The following is a 16,881-nucleotide window of genomic DNA, read 5'->3' as shown; positions in this document are numbered from 1 at the left end:
ACCATGAAACTCAGATTGCACGAACTCAGATTCCTCCGGGACTCGAACACAGCCAAAACCCAGATTGGGACTTGAACCCACATTCTTTTAACTGAGATCACACACCTGGTATTAGGGCTTAATGAAGCTCAGGTTCTTGATGTCTCATCGCAGGAAGAATTCACTGAGAGACAAAAGTGATAGGTAAGAGGTGGATTTATTTGGAGAGAAACACACTCCAGGGAGAAGAGTGTGGGCCATCTCAGAAGGCGAGAGTGGCACCAGGGTATGGGGTTGTCAGTTTTTATAGGGGTGGGTAATTTCATAGGCTAATGAGTGGGAGGAGTATTCCAGCTATTTTGGGGAAGTGGCGGGGATTTCCAGGAATTGGGCCACCACCCACTTTTTGACCTCTATGATCAGCCTTGGAACTGTCATGGCACCTGCGGGTGTGTCATTTAGCTTTCTGATGTGTTACAATGAGCGTTATACTGAGGTTCAAGTTCTAGTGGAAGTCAACTGTCCGCTTTCTTGGACCTATTTTGTTCTAATCAGTTTATGTCAGGTCCTCGGATATGTCATTCTTTTAAAGGTTGTGCCCCGCCTCCTTCCCTTCTGTTTCAGTTTGACCTTGTAAATGTTGCCCGACCTCAGAAATACTTTTCTTGTGTGTAAAAAGAAAGGTTAGATATGCTACACATGGCCAGCTCTAGGCTTTAATATTTTCTGATATTAAGTTTCTTTATTTCTGATTCATTTCCTTTATCTGTGTAAGATTTAATAAAACTACAGCCCAAAACAATGATTTGGGATATCACTCTATATTTTCCAAAACCATGAGATTGAAATGTTTCCTGACAGTGCCCCTTTCACCAATGCATCATTTAGTCTTAATTCAGATGGGTTTGGATCAGTTAATGTTTTCACACACAAGGAACCAAATGATTAGTAGTCCCACGAGGACAGTCAAATGGGCCATTTGACTCAGTAATTTTAGACTGATAAGAACTTCCATCGCAGGCGTATTTTTTTCTTAGCAGATGACTCATGAGGAATGGGTGCTATATACATTACCTTCTCTTTATAAATGATAGAGTTATTAAGTGAAAATAATACATTCTTTAGTGTGAAAAATCTGATACAGATTCATCTGGTGAGGTTGGAGAAGTCCTGTGACTTTTCTGAATTTCCCTTTCAGCAAAACTGGATGCTCACAATATCAGTGATGGGGCAGGGTGACTGGTTCATTGCCTGGCATATAACAAAAAAGAAATTTTCTGAAAGTTGCTATTATTTGATGCAAAGGAAAAAATAGGAAGACATAAATAAAAGAAAATAAAGAAAAAGATACACATTTTTAAAATGGAATGTTTATCTTGGATATCTTGTGACCCATTCTGGAATAGACAACAATGGACCCACTAAAGCATGGAGTGAGAGAAGGATAACTGCTCACTCTTCTTTTACTAAAATTTTCACTAGTTAGCTTATACCTAGTTTAATCTAAGAATCAGTCTCCACTACATTTTCCTTTTTTTTTAAATGTCAGACAAAGTACAGAAGGGATTGTTGGTAGTGGCAAGAGGGCAAAATAATGTAATCTAATATGAGCTAGACTTTAGACTTCCTCCTGCGGAAGTGTAGCTTTCCTTTGCTAATGTTCTTTGACTTGACCAAAAATGTGGAACATACAGCTTCAGGAAAGGTGGAGAAGACAGTGATGTGACTTCAAAGGGAACTCAAAAAAGGCATTTTTCATTACGGCAGGCAATCTAGGAAACTCCCAACAAGTCCAGAATAAAAAAGAATTTGGGAAATGCATATGGGTTTTGATGTTGCACTCACTTTCCAGAAATCCATTAAATGTTGGCTTTGCCAAAGGCAGAAATGAGAACAAATAAATATTTTATATCAGACACCTTCAATTCCCAAAGTCAAAGCCAGTATTATTACATTGGCTTATAACATAAAGCAAGGAAAAGATGAGTTGGAAAAACGTTTTGTTGTTGTTCTGACTTAGGTGTGCCTGTTTAATGAATTGCATCTGAAAGGAGGAACAATATACACCCACCAGGCTCAGAAGACAGAGAATGAAACTCATTTATCCCAATTGCTGGATAAGCCAGAGATATTTTAGGCAGAAGGTATAAACTGATGGGATTTTTGTTTATCTGATGTGAATAATAATAAGTAAATACTGGATGTCAGATTTGCATACAGAAAGAAAACTAAATTTGGTCATTGAAAAGATAGACTTCCTTGTGATGGCAGGTTTTTAAACAAAGATTTAAGGAAACATGACTCTTTTTGGTGAAATGAAGTAAACACTGCTATTGCAGGAAAACAGTTTTTGAAACTAGCGGGGTGCTTCTTTTTCATTGTTGACAAGGATAGATGAAATGATTAGTTTAATTCAGGACAAGCTGCAATGATATAGCTTTTGAGCATTTGTTAGAGTTCAGACAGAAAATATTATGTAAAACTTACTGGTCCTTCAAATGTCACATCCAATCACACTTACTCCTGAAACAACAATCTCTGTTAAAGAGGATGTTTCTCTCAAGGTGAGAAAGGACCTTTTTCGTTCAATGGTAAACAAGTACTGTTTTCTTTTAGAAACACCATGCCATTGATATAGTCCTTTGTTTGTAAAAGAAGATCCAGGGAGTGACTTTCTGCAAGATTTTCTATAAATAATATGACACCATGGTCAAATTATTTCAAAAACTATTGCATGTTGTACATCCTATTTAGAGAATCTCTAAGAGGTTTCATAGTATGCCTATTGAAGAGACCGTGTGAGTTATTAACCCAAAGAAGCTAGTTTAAAATATATTTTTCTTATGTTCTGTTCATAGCACAATTTTAGCATCACCCCTTTCATTTCAAAAAGTGTGATTAGATGGAATTCAAAAGAATGCCTAGGGCTTCCCTGGTGGCGCAGTGGTTGAGAGTCCGCCTGCTAATGCAGGGGACACGGGTTCGTGCCCCGGTCCGGGAAGATCCCACACGCCGCGGAGCGGCTGGGCCCGTGAGCCATGGCCGCTGAGCCTGCGCATCCGGAGCCTGTGCTCCGCAACGGGAGAGGCCACAACAGTGAGAGGCCCGCGTACCACAAAAGAAAAAAAAAAAAAAGAATGCCTAAATAAACCTTGAATGGATTTGAAAACAGAATGGAAAATCTTCTCTTTCTTTAAGGCTACAAGAGTGAGTCAAGAACTGACACATGTATGATATGATGATAAAAGATATTGGAGATCAAAATAAGGAACTGAGATGATGAAATAAATGTCTTACCAACATTTTTTACTTATCTTTCTTGTCAGAAAGTCATTAGTGGTTTCTATTTCTTTAGGGAATCGTTTATTATAGCTAGAAAATATGACTGGAATATAGTAATTTTTCTAGAAGGATCATCCCTCAAAAGAGAGATTGGGATTAAATGTATAAGAAAAAGTCTTTTTAAAAGGAGGAGCAAAATGGTTTGTAGGGGTTACAAAATGTGCGGGAGGGTTAAGATGAATTAAATTTTATATCTTTTAAGGAAATAATTAAATTTGAGTTTATTTTGCAGTGTAAGGTTGCCAAATCTTTATAGCCAGAAAATAAAACATCAAAGAACAAAACGACCCTTTTAAAAACAGAATTTACAGTTTTTGAAGAGGAACAGAAATTTTCAATAAATAAGATAAAAAATTAAAAGTGTATAATGAATACCTAATCATTCAATGTATTTTATGGTTGAACACTGATAGGTATTTGGAGGAAATTTTTGAAAGAAAAAATTGCTTTAAAAATTTAAGACACTTACTAAGTGGAAATTATAGTCCATTAAACTGCAAGGTTTTTTTAAGCTTATATTCTCATAAGGTTAATGACATAGATTAAAATGCTAAAACTGAGGACTAAATATGAATATGGGTAAGGATGAGTTCTTCATATTTATGCAGTATCTATACTTAGCAATTGTTCTTACATGAACTAAATTATCTTACATGAACTAAATTATCACAATAATAGTTTACATAATATATTGTAGATAGCAATTAAAATTTACAATTGATGAATCTGAGATTGATGAATTTATTAGGTTGACTAAATTTGCATGATGTATCAGATAAAAGGCTAGATTGTGTTGCAGTAACTAATGGTCACAAAATGTGAGTGCTTAAAATAACTAACGCTTATTTCTTCTTTAAGTTACATGCGCATCTTGAGTTAGCTGAGATTCCGTATTGTCTTTACCCGGGATCCCACTCTAACAGAGCAACTTCTACATGGAAAAGGAGAAACACAAGATAGATACGTGCTACTCTTAAAGTTCCTGTCCAGAAATAACACTTAGCATCCCTGCCCATATTCCCCTAACTGTATCAATCTCATGACCGCTTTTGAGTTCTCTAGAGTCAAACTTTTAATCTCCTCTCTGACAGGGGCACTTCAGAAAGGAACCAAAGTACCTGGTGTTGTGAACCATGAATGTTGCCCACCATTCCAGTTCTAGCCACTGCCCTACAAGTTCACCCTGAGAGGAATTCAGGATGACGCATTCTGTGCTTTGGATATATGGACTACTAGATAGTTAACATGCACATCTAAGGAAGAATTTCAGTTCTGGATTCTTACATCTTCCCAGACACACAAAAGCACTAAAATCATTAACGGACCTGTCTGATCCTCTTGTGTAGTGGTAACCGGTAACCTTTCACCTAGATCTTTTTTTAATTCCCCCACATGCTTATTGGAGTACAACTGCTTAAAAATATTGTGTTAGTTTCTGCTGTACAACAAAGTGAATCAACTATATGTATACATATATCTCCATATCCCCTCCCTCTTGAGCCTCCCTCCCACCCTCCCTATCCCAGCCCTCTAGGTGGTCACAAAGCATCGAGTTGATCTCCCTGTGCTATGTAGCAGCTTCCCACTAGCTATCTATTTTACATTTGGTAGTGTATATATGTCAATGCTACTCTCTCAATTTGTCCCAGCGTCCCCTTGCCCCAATGTGTCCTCAAGTCCATTCTCTACGTCTGCATCTTTATTCCTGTCCTGCCACTAGGTTCATCAGTACCGTTTTTTTAGATTCCATATATATGTGTTAGCATACGGTATTTGTTTTTCTCTTTCTGACTTTCTTCACTATGTATGACAGACTCTAGGTCCATCCACCTCACTACAAATAACTCAGTTTCATTCCTTTTTATGGCTAATATTCCATTGTATATATGTGCCACATCTTCATTCATCTGTCAATGGACACTTAGGTTGGTTCCATGTCTTGGCTATTTTAAATAGTGCTGTAATGAACATTGTGGTACATGTATCCTTTTGAATTATGGTTTTCTCAGGGTATGTGCCCAGTAGTGGGATTGCTGGGTCATATGGTAGTTCTATTTTTATTTTTTTAAGGAACCTCCATACTGTTCTCCATAGTGGCTGTATCCATTTACATTCCCACCAACAGTGCAGGAGGGTTCCCTTTTCTTCACACCATCTCCAGCATTTATTGTTTCTAGATTTTTTGATTATGGCCATTGTGACCAGTATTCACCTAGATCTTGTCTGCATGTATTCCCTAACCAAAATTCATATATAACCTGGCTCCTCCCCTCTCTCTTCAGAGCAGTTCCTGAGAGCTATCCCCCTCTCTCTTCAGAGCAGTTCCTCAGAGCTATCTGAGAGGCTGTCTCCTGGTCTACAGTCCTCGGTAATACACTGAATAAACTCAACTCAAAAATCTTACGTTGTGTGCATTTTTTTCCCCCCGGTGGACAGTTAAACAAAAATCTAGCCAATATTTAGTAGTAGAAATAAGGTTAGAACAAAGGATAGTTGACAATTCAGAGTGTTTTGCTTCATTATACATCTATCTTACTATTTAAAGTATATTATTGTATATTATTTGGTTTTAATAAAATACACTGGATATGTGCTATATGAATTAGAAACATACTGGTAAAGTGCATATCAATTTCATCCTACCAATTTCTTGCACTTAAAATATAATGAGGAGGTTTCCATTTCCATTCACAAAAGATTATCTATAATGATAAGTGCCCTCCTGCTTTAATAAATAGAAAATTGGCAAAATATATTAAATAACTGTTCTTGAACATTAGATAATAGGCACAGTGTGAAAATAATCCCTAAAGGAAAAGAAACAAACAAGGTGAGACTTTTCTCTAGTTTACTGTCTGAAAGCATTTTCCAGCTTCAGTAACACATGGGAAAGCCAAGCAAAGACCAGCAGTCTCACTGAGATAAGGAGACATAGGTAGGTCAGGGAGAACAAGCCAGGTAAAATATTTCAGAGAGGAGACTTTAACTGAAAATGAACACACGTATGTGTGTCAGAAAGCACACAACCTGGATAAAAAAAAAAAATCAAGAAATAACAATCACAGAAGAGCTATAAGATGAATAAATTCCAGAACTTAACACAACCATGGGATCATTCAAGTTTCCTCTAGCAATACAGAACTAGAAAAATTGGACTTTAAAATTATAAATACACAAATATATTCCAGTGTTTAAGGAAAATGTGAACACAAGAAGGAGCTAAATGGAATTTATTAAAACAGACCCAAACAGGATATCGAGAAATGAAAAATACCAAATTTAAAATAAAATATATGACAACTGAGATTAACAACTGATTAGAAACAACACACAAAAAGATTAGTGAACTTGAATACATAGCAACAGAACTATTTAAAATGAATACAAAGAGTGTGAAAAATTAAACTGAGTCCAATGAACTGTGAACCAATATCAATGGGACTAAAATATATGTAATTGGAGTCCCAGAAGTAAGAGAAAAAAATATATGAAATAATGGCAAAAAGACCTTTAAAAAATTAATGCAGGAAAGAAGAAAGGAATAGAGCATTAGTATGATTAAACCAACAAATTAACTTTGATTTAAAGTGGTAAACTTCAACCAAAGCATATTGATAACAATGCATAATCTACCTATATGTTGTCTACAAGAAACTTTAAATAAAAATACACATGTAGGTTAAGAGTAAAGTTGGAAGACATACCCTGCAAATATTACTTAAAAAAAAAACTGGAGAGTCTATATTAATGTTGAAGTAGACTTCAGAATAAGAGCACTTGCAAGTGGTAAAGAGGGACATTTTATAATGATATAGTCAATTAATCAAAGAACATTATAATTCTATATGTGCATGCATCTAATAACAGGGCTTGAGGATATACAAAATAAAAATAATGAAACTGAAAGAAGAAATGGGAAGCTAGGTAAAAAGGCAAAGAATTTAAAATAAAGATCATTAAAATACCCCCTGCAGGCACCAACTCTAGGATTATTTCTCTATTTTTACAATTTTTTTTTTTTTTTTTTTTTTTTTTGCGGTATGTGGGCCTCTCACTGTTGTGGCCTCTCCCATTGCGGAGCACAGGCTCCGGACGCGCAGGCCCAGCGGCCACGGTTCACGGGCCCAGCCACTCCGCGGCATGCGGGATCCTCCCGGACCGGGGCACGAACCGGCATCCCCTGCATCGGCAGGCAGACTCCCAACCACTGCGCCACCAGGGAAGCCCTATTTCTCTATTTTGATCACCAGCCCTTCCATTGATAAAATCTTCTGGAAGCACCCATCTCAGATATATAATAGGGAATTAAATGATATAGGGATATATATAATTGGAGATATATATATATATCCTCAGATATATAATAGGGAATTAAATGATAAAGCATTTTCCTTATTGGGATAGTTCTTTAAAGTGTTAAGAGAGTGAGTTATAATTTCAGAAGTGTTAGAATTAGTAGTTAACAGAAGAGTTCCAAAGGATGAGAAATGTACGGGGTGGAAAGGAATTTGGTATCTACAACCCAGCTATGCCACCCCTACTATATATATCCTTTTTTCTATGGACAGCACTGGACTTGTGCATGATTTATTAAAATAGTAGTTTTCTTGGACATTTTAATTTTCTATAGTCCTTAATTCACATCTTGTTTACTGCCTCTTTTTTTCACCCTTCTCTTCCCCATTGGCTGTCTGAATGCAGACAATCCAGCAGAGGACTCCAAGACTCAAGGAGATAATGAAATCAGAAGAAAGGAAAATGCAGGATACCTGAATCACCACTTAAAATAAGGTGCCCAAGAGGTCCAATGGAATGGGCACACCAAATCCTTTGAGTGTGTGAGTGAAAAAACAGGTTTCTATTGTGTTAAATTATGGAAATTTGGGCACATTTATTGAAGCTCTCTAGATAACTGATTAATAAAAACAATTTGAAGTTAGGCAAGATATTTTACTCTGTTCTGGGTGCACAGTGCCTTAGTGCTACATATGAAACTCTTCCACATGAATTGGATTTCTGTGATGGAAATCCGGATCCCTGGTGTTTTGTTTTGTTTTGTTTTGCTTTTGTGACACTAGACTGTTAAACTGGATTCTTGCTCCTGATTACATTGGTTTTATGACTTATTTGGGGGAATATTACCATCAAACTTTTTCATAACTTTGAATAACTGCAAAGTGACAACTTAATGGAAGATTGAAACCACAACTACCATTGCTAAGATTCCTCCACAACTTGGTAAAGAACAATGGATTTTCTTTCCAACTAGTTTTACAAGTTTATATTCACACATTTTCTAATACAATGTTCACTTAGCTGGTTATACAGCAAATACTGCACGTCCATTCACATTATAAAATGAGATAGAGATCAGGAAAATTATTTATTGATAAACTCATTAACCTTTTTTGATGCAATTTAATATAGACTGGTATTCACTACAACAGATTCATCTCAAAGCTGTTACTTCCACATAAGGTAACTATGGTTATTGAATCAAATACAGCATTACAAGTCTCCAGTGTAATTAGAAAATGAACCTGAGCTATTTTTTGTGTTTACATCCTTCGTATAACTATCAAATATAATGCTAGCCTGTTGGATTCAATTTAACTGTAAAACTGTCATCACAAAAATGGCTATACTTACATTAAAACAATACTGTACTTTTGAAATAAACTGAAAATAAATTTACAAACATGATCGAGGTAAAAGTTTTTTAACTAAGAATATTTTATTTTTTAATTTTTGAAAGGCTATGATATGCTGTTGTTAATCATGATTTGTTTCTTATACTGAAGCCAAATCTTCAGATACATGGTTGCAGATTTAATTGCATTTAAAAATGTAGTTATCTTCAGTATTTCATTAGAACAAATGTTTATTGAGCATTTACTACCAGTAGATCATACAAAATATATGGTTACAGTGTAGTGAATAATACTAATATGTTAGATTATTAATAATTGATATCGCCCTGGTTCTCTTTCTCTGTCTTTTTTGTTTCTCTATTTGTTAGATATAAAATGGAATATTATGTGTGTGTTAGTATCTTGTACATAGTAATTTAAAAGATTGAGTAATTTCATTTTGAGGTGTTCATATGTGTATGAATAGTAAATATCACATACAAGGAAAAAAATCCTCTTTTCAGTATTAGAAGAATGATTCAAAAGAGAATTTTTTCATACATGCTCTAGAATGTGTTCATGCTCATTAAAAATATTTACATTTAATGTTTAAAAATCATTTTAGTTTTCAAAGAATTCTAACAAGCAATTATAATTTTTCTGAAACATGAAACTGCTCATCTTTCTCTAGATTTTTTCAATAGAAAATGATAAAATAAATGCCGTTTTTAAAATTTTAAATAATTTTAAGGTATAAATCTGAACAGTTCTCTTAAGTGAAAACCAAACTTTTATTTTTCTCATACTAGAGTTCAGATAATCACTCTTTAACACCTAAAATTCTTGTTTTATTTGTTTTTCTTTCTGCAGACAGTCTTGAGAACTTAATTCATTATTTGTTTGGTTTACTAGATAAAATAAATTACATTTTATCAAGGTTGATAAAATTTTGTGTTTTTACATCTATTTTATTTCTTCATCACTACTATGACTCCGTAAGTGTGCACCATCACTGCTTAATAGAAGCAAGAACAAGTCACGAGTCAGGGCAAGGAAACTGCCCGATGACAGACAGCTAGGGTGTCTGAAGGTCTAGAGCAGACTGGCAAAATCATAACCAGCTTCTTAGATGAAGAGACTTTGGTGTCATATTATTTTTATAAAGCCAAGGAAAATTCTTCTTTTGCATAAATACACACACACACACAAATATTCAGACTAAGTCTAATCATGTGCTCTCCTAAACTTCCTGGTTCCAGCCATTAGCCTCTTCCCTGATCTCTCTGCTTCTCCTGTGTTCACCTTTGCCTTCCTGCAATAATTATCTACAGAGCAGCCATGAAGATCACCTTAAAATATAAGTGAAAACTTCTCATGCTTATGCTCAAAATCTTCCATATTGTCATTTCACTGAAGATGAAGCCAAATTCCTTATAATGGTCTACAGAGGCCCACTCCTTCTGTGCACCACCCTTTACCTCCCTTAGTTTTCATCTTCTCACTTCATTCTACTTCTGTCACCTTTGCTTCCTTGCTATATGTGCAACATACCACATACTCACCTTGCCTCAGAAACATTTCACAGGATTTTCTTTCAGGTTGGTATCCATATCCCCTATGTATCTGAACTTTGATCATTTCCATAAAGTCTTTGATCAAATATCTCCTTCTTAATGATACCCAAACTGAGTACCTTACTGAAAATTACACCTGCACCCAGCCAACCTTCCAGATCACTCTTACCTTACTATAGCTCTTTTTCTTTCCTTTTTAATTAAAAGGTTTATTGAAACATAATTAAAAACCATAAAATTCATCTGCTTTAAATTTACAATTCAATGATTTTTAACATATCTACAGATTTTAGCAACCATAACCACAATCTAATTTTTTAAAATCTCTGTATCTCCCTGTCCATTTACAATCAGCTCCTATTCCCCTAGGCAACTTTTATACTTACCTATTTCTGTCTGTAGAGATTTGTCTTTTTGGACATTTCCTATAAGTAGCATCATAAAATACATGTTATTTTGTGTCTGGCTTCTTTTATCTAGCATGATGCTCTTGTGTTTCATCCATGTTGTAGCATGTATCAGTAATTATTTCCTTTCTATTGCTGAATAGTATTCCATTGTATGTATATATTTCCTTTTGCTTATCCATTCAGTAGTTGATGGACATTTGGGTCGTTTCCAATGTGTTGGCTATTATGAACAATGCTGCCATAAACATCCATTTGCAAGTTTTCGTGTGGACATATGTGTTCATTTTTCCCATACTCTAGTTTTACAGTATCCATGACCTTCTTACATGTCATAAATGTACTATTTATTCTGTTAATTACTTGCTGACATTCACCAACCACTAGAATATAAATTCAAGGATTTCTGTTGCTCTTGTTGAGAGTGCCTAGAACAGCTCTTGGTAGATGGTAAGAATTCAAAATGTTTGTTGCATGAATGAAGCAACGTTTACATGTAGAGTGTATATTTCTGTTTCTAGACATATATTTTTAAGCAGCGTATTTCTTCATGCTTCCACTTTTTCATCAAAAAGTATTTAGCCTCTTCTATGCTGTAGGAATATGTTAAGATTAATATGTATAAAAATGGATGGGAAGGGAAGGAAATAACTTTCAAATGATAAAAAAGAACTGAGGTAGGTAGAACAGACCCCCAAAGATATCCACACACTAATTCCCAGAACTTGTGAATATGTTAGGTTACATGGCAAGGGTGAATTAAGGTTACAGATGGAGTTAAGATTGCTAATCAGCTCACCTGAAAATAAGGAAGATATCTTGGGTTATCCAGACGGGGCCAAAAACATAATCACAAAAGTACTTTATAAGTAAGAGAAGCAGAGTCTGAGTGAGAGTAGGAAATGGATGGTAGAAACAGAGTGTTGGAGTGATGTGATATGAGAAAAATTCAATCTACCATTGCTGACTTTTAAGATGAAAGGATCCAGGGAATATGGGAAGCCTAGAAGCTGGTAAAGGCAAGAACATAGATTCTTCCCTAGAGCTACCAGAATGGAGTGCAGCCCTGCTGATCCCTTCATTTTAGCCTGACCCATTTCAGACTTCTGATCTCTAGAACTATAAGATAATATATTTGCATTATATTAAGCTACAAAGTTTGTGGTAGAGCAGTAAAAGAAAGCTAATAGAGGAACCATATGTACTAACTACACAGGCAGGTAAGAGAAGGGGCCTAAATCCCAGTTATGTTAATAAATGGTTGCTCTTTTTTTTTTTAACATCTTTATTAGAGTAAAATTGCTTTACAATGGTGTGTTAGTTTCTGCTTTATAAAAAGGGAATCAGTTATACATATACATATGTTCCCATATCTCTTCCCTCTTGTGTCTCCCTCCCTCCCACCCTCCCTATCCCACCCCTCTAGGTGGTCACAAACCACCAAGCTGATCTCTCTGTGCTATGCGGCTGCTTCCCAGTAACTATCTATTTTACGTTTGGTAGTGTATATATGTCCATGCCACTCTCTCACTTTGTCACAGCTTACCCTACGACCCAGCAAGCCCACTACTGGGCATATACCCTGAGAAAACCATAATTCAAAAAGAGTCATGTACCAAAATGTTTATTGCAGCTCTATTTACAATGGCCCGGAGATGGAAACAACCTAAGTGTCCATCATTGGATGAATGGATAAAGAAGATGTGGCAATATATACAATGGAATATTACTCAGCCATAAAAAGAAAAGAAATTGAGTTATTTGTAGTGAGGTGGATGGACCTAGAGTCTGTCATACAGAGTGAAGTAAGTCAGAAAGAGAAAAACAAATACCATATGCTAACACATATATATGGAATCTAAGAAAAAAAGAAAAAAGGCCATGAAGAACCTAGGGGTAAGACAGGAATAAAGACACAGACCTACTAGAGAATGGACTTGAGGATATGGCGAGGGGGAAGGGTATGTTAATAAATGGTTGCTCTTGTGTGTACTATACTCAGCCCAAAGTAAATTTTCAAAGAAGTGGGAGTCATGGTCTCTGCTCTTGAGGAAAAAAGTTTACAAACTAGTCAGATTTTCCAATGGGAAAACACGACCATATGGCAAAGATGTTAGAAGCACAAAATTGTGCCAACAGGATAATCAACTATCATTTACATGGCCAGCCATCCCAGAGAACTGGCAAGCAAGGAGCATCACTGTAGCAGCTGTTTCCATGGCCCCAAATCCTATGATAGTGACTGAAAAAGAAACAAAACAAACAAGCAAATAGAAACCCTCTCACATGTTGAACTTGTGAAACTGAGAGGGAGCATGGTGTAATCCAAGGGAATATGGAGCTACCTTAGACCATCTAGATAACGATCTCAATTCTACCCCACAATAGGTTTGTGACCTTGGGTGATTTACCTAAGCATCATCTCCTTCCTTATCTCTAAAATGAAGTTGGACCCTTCCAGCTATTCTCTGGGAACTGGTGGGATCACTTCCAAAATAAGCCATATCTTCTTTCTTTATTCATTTTTTAAATAAAACAGATATAATCAAGGGCAATTTTAGTACCAGGAAAAAGTTTGTGTAAAATTTACTTACCAATATTCAAAAAATAATTATTATCTACCCATTTTTGCCAGACTGTCTCACACCCTTATAAATACATTAACACCTTCTCATTTATACACAAAGCACATAATATAATTTATTTAGAAAATATGTAAATTTGTATAGAGTACATATATAGGAAGAACATATTTAATGAAGCATAAAAGTTTTATAACTAAGCCAGGGTATTTTGGAGGTTCTGAATACATAACTGAAAGAATAAAATAAATTTTGACATTGCCACGTGATATATGTATATATATATATATATATATATATATATATATATATATATATATGTATATCTTTTAGGAAATTATATCAGATGATTATGGAGGCTGAGAAATCCCAAGGTCTACAGTCAGTAAGCTGGACACCCAGGAAAGCTGATGGTGTATTTCCAGTCTGAGTCCCAAAGCAGGAAAAGAATAGTGCTCCAGATCAAGGCAGCCAGGCAGGAAAATTCTCTTTTACTTGGGGATCCATTAGTGACCAAAAGCTGTTAATTCCATGGAATTCCCTAGAGGTCTCAGGAATACCTAGGAGAGAGCTATCCATGCTACAATAATCCACTTGCAATATTAACCCAAACTCTGGTGGCAGTTATCCACAGTTATGAAAAACATTTTTCTTTATCAGGTAAACCAGAGAGTGGGATGGGGGGAAGGTTTGATAAGAGATATAGTACCTAAACAGTCTGTGTAAAAATCATATGTAGGGAACATATGTATATGTATAGCTGATTCACTTTGTTGTAAAGCAGAAACTAACACACCATTGTAAAGCAATTATACCCCAATAAAGATGTTTAAAAAAAAAAAATCATATGTAGCTTGAAAAATATAAAAGTATATAAATTATGTACTTCTAAAGGAGAAGAAATGAGACTATGCCATAATAAGCAACTTCAGGTCATCAAAAACTATAACAACTTTTACAAGTAGCAATAAAATATTTTTAAGAAGAAATACTTTTTAAAATAAATAAGCATTTACTCTTATATATCTATAAATATATGCACATATTTAAGCAAAAATATGAGTCTCTTATTCAGATATTATTTTGGTTACTTTTAATTATTATTCTCAAATATTTCTTAAGACTTTACGATCTTTCTTGGTAAAGTTAATTTTTTTCAAAATTATAATAAGTCGTTTTGACAACATGAATGAATTAAAACTAGCCATTGTTGCTTTCCTTTCAATAGAGTTGAAAATACCAGTCAGTTAGAGTATGTTCTCTTATCTTCTGAATAGATTTTTTAGAATGTAAGTCTGCAGTAGTATGTATAATTTAGCTAAAGCAACTAGGAAAAAAATGAAGATATATTTATGCAAATTAAATAAAATAATAGCAAGTACCCCAAATATCCATAATTCAAAGGCTCCTCAGTAACAGTTTTTATTCTAGTGAGTATGAAAGATTATTATCTTAAATAAATAGCATTTATTAAAAACGGTCATGTACTCTACCTCATTATTTGTATATTATTTCATTAATTATCACAGAAACCCTATTGTTTAAATACATTATCATATTTGTAAAGTTATACACTTATAAGAGCTTAAGTATCTGGTGACAGAAATAGGAGTGCAAACTCAGACAGGTCTTACTACTAATCTATAGTCTTAAAAATTCACTCTAAATTTTCAAGTGATGTAATTTAAAAGTCTCATTTTCTCATCAGTAAAACTGGAGTAATGATAATGGACTCAGGCATGTATATGTGTAGGTATATGTGTGAGGTGAGCAAGTATGTAATTAGATAAAATATTATATGAAACTTCTTAATTCAGTTTCAGGCACAGACAGAGTACCACCTTGGCATCTCACTAGAAGATCTTAGACAAACACTACCCATCTGGGTCTCAAGTTTATTATCTCCAGAATAAGAGAAATACACACTTTGCTATGTTGAGTACTTGTCATAATGTATATGAAAGCTCCTCATGATGTATAATGTGTATATGTATATATACATACAATATATGTATAATCAATGTGACAGCCCTTTATTGAAGTCCTTTATAGTTTTCAGTTTATACAGCACTCTAAATGTGTTTACTAGTAGTATAAATAATCCTTCATGTTCCATATTATATCTCCTAAATAGACATCAAACATTGAGTTCCTATACATTAAACTAGCTTTCCTTTTTTTTTAAATGGTACTTCTAGAATAATTTTTTTTTAATGAAGGAGATGATAGTATCACTCCTTTCTAGCTGTGAACTGTAGCTCAATGACTCTAATTGTATGATTTCCAACTACTCTCCTCAACTTCTTTTAAAAATATATACTTTTAAATAAGCAGTACTCTGTTGCTATAAGACTATAAAGTAAAGCTATCTATCCCAGCAATACTTAGGCATTTTTTGTTTTGGTTTCCAAATTGATGGTTTGAATTTTTTAATCTTTATTATCGAAGACAGTAACTTCAGGGTTATGAAAATATTATTGACCTGATTCCAATCCAATTAGATACCACTCAACATTGAATCTTTAAAAACATATAATACCTTTTTGGCTAATATTGGGTACTGGGTTCACACAGACAAATCAGGCTTCCCTCATGACAAATAGGAGATCAAATATTATGGTCAGGGATTTAGAGAGTATGAAGTAGTAAGTGCTACAAATAAATATACAAGATGAATAGTCATTAAGGTAAAATAATCAATATGTTTAGATTAAGGATTTTGGATCTTCAGAAAAGGCACAAATAAAGTTAGCACTTTTTGAGACACAGCTGGGATAAACATTAGAATAATTTCTATCTAAAGATTAAGTTTAAATTTTTTTAAGCAAAAACTGCTAAGGAAAAACATTACAAAGCTGCTTTATGCTTTAAGTAGAATAACCCTCTTAGACATCAAGCAGGGCTCTTGCTCTTAACTTATGAGTGAATTATTAAAGCTCCAAACTAAAACAACTCCGTGTCCATTAGAATCCAGGGAAATTGGCATTTAAAAAATTTTTCTATCGTTCTCCAAGTAACGACGACACCTTAAATACCAAGCACTGTTTATTTGTACTTCTTGACATTTCAAGTACATCGCACACTTATTAAATGCACTTTAAGCTAACTCGCTTTTCCCAAGCATATTTTATTAAAGTATACCACGCATAAAAAGAACACTAAACTTAAATGTACATACTCATAAATTATCAAAACATGGATGCTTATGAAAGAAAACGACGATAAATAAAACACCTGATGCCCCTGGTTCTCCCTTAATCACACTCCTCTCCTTCTCGCCATAGGTACATAATACCATATATTTTAACACTGTAGATTAATTGGTATTTAATAAACACTTATATAGAAGGATCTATATATAAATATA

Source organism: Phocoena phocoena, chromosome 8, assembly GCF_963924675.1.
Source record: "Phocoena phocoena chromosome 8, mPhoPho1.1, whole genome shotgun sequence".
NCBI lineage: Eukaryota > Metazoa > Chordata > Mammalia > Artiodactyla > Phocoenidae > Phocoena > Phocoena phocoena.
Note: the sequence above shows the minus strand (reverse complement) of the source record.